Below are 6299 nucleotides of genomic sequence, written 5' to 3' on the forward strand. Positions count from 1 at the left end.
ATAGAAAGAGAGAGAGACAGAGACAGAGAGAGAAACATCAATGTGAGAAACATGAATCGGTTTCCTCCCAGATGTGCCTGACTGGGAATGAAACCCGCAATCTAGTTAATATGTCCTGACTGGGAATGGAATCTTTTGGGGCAAGGAACAATATTCTAACCAACTGAGCCACCTAGACAGGGCTGAAATTAGTTATATTAAGGCACCTAATGACCACACTATTACTGAAGTCAATGCACATTTTTCAGTCCTTGTCCTTCTGGACCTTTTGCAGAATTTGGCAAAGTTAATCAGTTCTTTTGAATTTTATTAATATCATAAAAATGTCAAATACACAAATTTTAAATATGAAAGTATGTATAACATGTAACAGTCACTCATTAGTTACTATTCACATTAAGCAAATATAGACATTTGTCATATTTTCTTGAACTTGGATTTTATTAAACCACACACACACACACACACACACACACACACAAATGATACCTAAAAATCCCCACCCTTTCCTCTCCAGGAGCAGCTTATAACCTAGTCAATATGTACTATACCCACTCCTCTCTTCTAAAAGTGCTATAATTCATTCACTTATGTGCACCACTCTTGGTCCTCCTCACACAATTTGGCTATTAGTTTTTGGAACCACTTATTGGGTTCCACTTCCACCAATATCCTTCTACTGTCAGTATTCCCCAGAAGTTTTCTACAAGACATTTTGTCTTTGGTCCTTCTGTTTCCACTCTCCACACTTTCTTGAGTGATTTTCATCCATTCTCATGGCTTCAGCCAATATCTCTCCTGAGATATAAAATCATACATCCTATAGTCTGTTGAAGGTAGCTATTTATATTTTATGGAGGTAAGTTAATGGGACCAGAACTAAGCTCATAGTTTCCTACATTGGTTAGAGAAAAGTTAACTGTTATAATAGATGAGCTTATATTTCCCCTACGTTAGTGTAGTGGTTTTAAAATATGTAAGTTCTTTGACTACACCTCCTTTCAAAAGGTGGAGCCTAATTCTCTACTGCTGAGTGTGAATGGACTTAGTGAATCCCTTCTAACAAATATGATATAGCAGAAGTTATGGTTCGACTTCCAAGACTAGGTCATAAAAAACATTGCTCTCTCTCTCTCTCTCTCTCTCGTTCTCTCTCTTTCTCATCACTTACTCTGGGAGATAAAACCCCCTGTTTCTTAGGGAATACCCAATAAGTTCTATCAACAGTTTCTTATGTCAAGGAGCTGAAGTCTTCTGCCGACAGCCATGTGAATGAGTTATCTTAGATACACTTTTTACCCAGATCAAGCCTTCCCACATTAATGAGTGATATCACCAGTCCCTTGTAAGCCAAATTTGCCAACAAGAAATCTATTGGGTATCTTGATTCCCCGACTTCCTTCAGCTCATGCAGGTAATCAATCATCAAATCTTGTTCATTCTAACTCCATAAGACATTTTCTACATTACATTTTATGTTCTCTCTGTACTGCCACTTCAGGCTAAGATCATGGCAAAAATCTCCCAATTGCCTTCTCCATAAATTTTGTAACTTCCATCCCATTATCCACCTTGTATCTTATAACTTTTCTAATATTCACATTTAATTATATCTCTCTTTTAGTTAAAATAAATAAAAAACAAAATAACCTCAATTAGTCCATTGCCTAATAAATATATCCTAACACCTTAAAACAGAAAAAGAAAGTCAGATATGACCAGCATCTTTGATTAACTTTCTAAGCTCATCTCATGACATATTTTTTTCAACTTTCAGATTTCAGTCACTCTGAAATTCTATAATTTGCCCCAAATGGACCATGTTCTCTTTTGCCTTACTAACAGTGTACATGCCTCCTGTATTGGCTCTTCTCTCACCTTTATTCTTTACCCATAAATTCTTATTTCAAACTCCACCTTCTCCAAGAAGTCTTTCTGAGCTCTTACTTGATATTTGTCTATTCTTTCATAACACCCTCAGCTCACATCTCTATCACTTTACTTTTTTTGCCACTAAACTCTGAGAATTTGAATTTTCACTATGCCTTGGTACAGATAGTTTATGCCCCAAAATATTTTTAAATGACTAAATGCATGTATGAATGAAGTGAATTTGTGAAGTTCTTCATCTGTGTTTTCCAATACAGTAGACACTAGCTATAGCAAATAATTAGACTTAAATTAATTAAATTTAAGTAAAACTGAACATTAATTTCTAAATCTCTTCACCTATATTTCAAATACTCAACATGTGACTAGTGGCTACCATGTTGGACAGTGAAGACTTATAGAAGTTTTCTGTTATCTCAGAGAGTTTTGTTGAATAACACTGCCTCATATGAAATGGATTGGAATAAAAATAGCAATGATGAGAAAGAAAAAGTATTAGTAAGAAATAGGAAAATAAAGCGAAAGAGACATTGTTTATGATTTCTAGATGTGATGATGGGTCGATGATGGATGGACACAAACATGTTAAGATATGTGGGGGTCAAGGTGACAGATTATTAGTTGCTGCTCTGTTGTTGTTGAATGTAAGATAACAGCCCTATATCCTGGTGGATATTTCCTAAGTCACTGCCCACAATTAATATCAAAACCTCCATTCTGTATCTTGTCTTTATATGAGGATATATTTCTTCATAAATTATCCTGCTTCTGTGACTATTTAGTTTAGAGAAACATCTCTAAACAATGCTGGATTCTTCTCGTCATTATGCTCTTTTCTATTTAGAACAAATAAATTCTATGAAAATCAATTGTTTCCATTGGTTTATTTTTCCCATCCAAAAGTATTTTTCCTGTGGGTTAAATTTACTGTTAAGAAAGAAATCATAATGGCATCATACAGGGAAATGTATAGAAAGCTATCAAGCATTTGAATTTTTAAATAATTGCCCAGAAGCACATTTTTAAATTTTTTAATTTCCTTCTGGAATGATATGACACCAACTCCCACTTTAACAACCCTGATCCACTGCTCCTTAAATGGCTCAGTACATTCCTTTGAGACTGCTACACTCTATCCTGTAAATAGGCATTCAGGGGCTTGTACAAATATATGTTAAGTGTGATGGATTACTTTAGGGTTCATGTTTTCTCTGTAATGCAATACAGCTGTTAGCACTTGCCAGTAATTTACTGGTCAAGTCATCCAAATGTAAAGACTTTCCTTGTTGCATACGACAAAGCCATACTTTAAGGCCAAATCCCTGAGCAGGATATAAAACCCTCTGTTTTAAGAGATCTTTGATATCTTACATTACTTAATGAGCATTAAATACTGCACAGAATTCTGTGTAAGTAGTTAAATATAGCTTATTTGCATTTTTATATTTATATATTAATATCATATCACATAATAATCAATAGATATTTCTGAAATAAGCCACTTAACTTTTCTTCCGGTTGGAGTATTTAAACAACTCATGAGACATCGCATTCCTGTAATATCATGTGTGTCCTCATAACCTACTCCTCTATTTTTACTTGTATTTTTCTTATAAGACTTCATTCTTCGGTAACTTTTTATTTTCTTCAGATGACATTTATATTGTTTGATGGGTTTTATTTTTGTTACTTTTGTTTTCACCCCAAAATGTAAGCCATTGTGTTTTGAGGAGTTTTTTTGAACAGCGAATCTTTGTATTTGACTTTTTATTTTAACAATGAATATAATGTAGGTGAAATAAAAGTTTCTAAATATTTCGTTCTATTGATAATTTATTACATCTGTGTACTACCACCCAAAGCAAGGTATTGATTCTCAAATGTTTGCATATATCCAAAACCTCTGGGAGGGTTTGTTAACATACAGATTGGTTTTGAAAGTCGGGAGCAGGGTCTAAGAATTTTCACGTTCAACAAGTTCACAGCTAATACTTCTGTGGTTGGAATGGGACCACCATTTAGTAATCACTGATTATAGAGCATTTTCAGCACTCTGACAGATTCCTTTCTCTTTACAGTAAATCCAACACCCCACCACCCACCCCTTGTCCCATTCTTCAACCACTTCCTGAATTCTCTCACTGTAGTTTAGCTTTGCCTGCCCTTGGCTGTGGTATAAGAGGAATCATTACTTTGTGTCTTTTTCCATCCAACATAAGTCTATGATTTTGTAAGAATATTTAAACAATTCCATTGAGAGTTACAATGTATTTGATCTTTGAACATTTAAAATTTTTTATTTATGCATTTTACCTTTTATTACTTATCAACTTTTGTATTATTCATATTAGAAATGTTGACTTTTACTTTAATTTATGCTTTCTGTACTTATTTCATCTGTTATATTCTTGCATCATTTAAGATTTATTAAATTTTGCTTTTATATTTACTTTAATTTTTATGATAAAATACAAGCCACTGAATTTTGTCAAAGAGTTTAAAGCACTTTTACTTGCAATTGTAAATGATATATTTGGTCTTGTTCTGTCATTTTGGTATTTTAGCTTCTGTTCTTTGTCTTTATTTTATGTTTACTTTATGCTTACTTTTGAATCATCTGCTATATGAGCAATTTTGTTTGGTTTAGCTCTGTTTTTGTCTCCCCTGGTTATTTGGAAACAAATGCTTTGCTTTTAATTATAAAAGTGTTTACTTTTGAAATGATTTTTTTTAAAGTTTCAACAGAAATGGCTCAAAATATCAAACTCAAGGAATTATTTACATATTCATGTCCTCCCATATGTAAAATCAAGGCTATAACATGTTTCTATTTTTTCTGCTTCATAGTTCTCTACACTATGAAAGTTCTATAAGTATAAATCATGAGTTTATGTTATTTATATGTAGTATATATTTTTATAATTTCAATAATTATTATCTTTTAAAAATAAGCTTTTATTAAATTTGCATTTCTATTTTATAACCAGATTATTAAAGTGTGACACTGTCTTCCTTTTATTTTCCATCTTCCTCTAAATTTTTACATTATATATTACATTAAATAGTTGTACACTTGCATGCAGTGTTATAATTATATTTATAAATTTTAAAATTTAACTGAGCTCATTGATAACAATTAGTTCCTTAACTCCTTGGCTTTTCATTTTTTGAGCACTTAATTTTTCTTCATATCTCAGTGGTTTTCAAGATAGGAATGTGGATGCCATAGATTATGGTATCATTCACAGCTTACTCTTTTTTCACATTTAAAACAACATGTCTATATATAATAAATAGAAGTTACCGAAGTTCTCCCTTCCCACTCTGAAGATATTCTGAAGCCACTATCATTTTTGTTCTTATGTTCTAACTGGTTTTCCTGCCTAGACAGATGAATAATTTATCTTAACTCATTCATTTAATTAATGCACAGCTTACCTTCCTTCCTTCCTTTTTTCTTTCCTACTTATTTATTTGACAATATATGATAAGGTCAATTCATTTGCATATTCAGGTCTTGTTTAGAGCAAAAAATATTCTCTTCAAATGTCTTTGATTACAGCTTTTGTTCCATTTGCTCTTTTTTTTCCTTTTTCCAGTGGTTCCATGCACTGTCTCATTCATTTTTATATCTTTAATTCATTCAATAAATCCTTATGGAAGATTTGTCATATGCAGAGAATTTAGAGTAATACAAATCCTGAGATCGTATTTGTACAATTCTGCAGGGAACAAAAATACAAAAAACTAAGAAATTGCAATATAGATTTATGATAGGAGAAGTAAAGAGCACATGATAAGAGGGACACACGAAGGATCAGGGACAGTTTCCAAAAGAAAATGATAACCAACTTGAGACCTGTCTAATAGATTAAAACAATAGTGTTAAATATCTAAAGTAGGCCTAAAATGGAGTCCCTGATGCTAAAGTCCACATTAGCAAATACAACCTTAAGTTTCTATGCTCATCTCTCCCAAGAAAGGAAAGACTATGTCAACCAATAAGCTTTTGCCTGCTTAGCCCAAGTTACTTGACTGGCTCCAAGATTTCACTTAGCTTCCTGTAAGGGAAGTAACCCTGTTTTAACCAATCAGCAAATGCCCAGGACAACTTTCTAGTTCCTGCTCACTTTAATCTATAAAACCCTCCTACCTTGCACAGCAATTTGGAGCTACTTTTTATCTGCTAGATTACATGTTGTCCAGTTTGCAATTGCTTAATAAAGGGATGCTAGGCAGTACATTGTGGAATTTTTTTTCTTAACAATAGTTACTAGCTTAAGAGACCTGAGTGATTTGGAGGGGGCACTTTCAGGTGTGTCTTCATTGTTTTTATGTTCTCTTCTTTCTTAATTTAAAAAGAGTTTCTCCATGTTTTAATTTAATGTAACTAAATATTCTGTAGCACC

Source organism: Sturnira hondurensis, unplaced genomic scaffold (genome assembly GCF_014824575.4).
Source record: "Sturnira hondurensis isolate 20B ecotype Veracruz unplaced genomic scaffold, ASM1482457v3 Scaffold0007036, whole genome shotgun sequence".
In the NCBI taxonomy this organism is placed as follows: Eukaryota; Metazoa; Chordata; class Mammalia; order Chiroptera; family Phyllostomidae; genus Sturnira; species Sturnira hondurensis.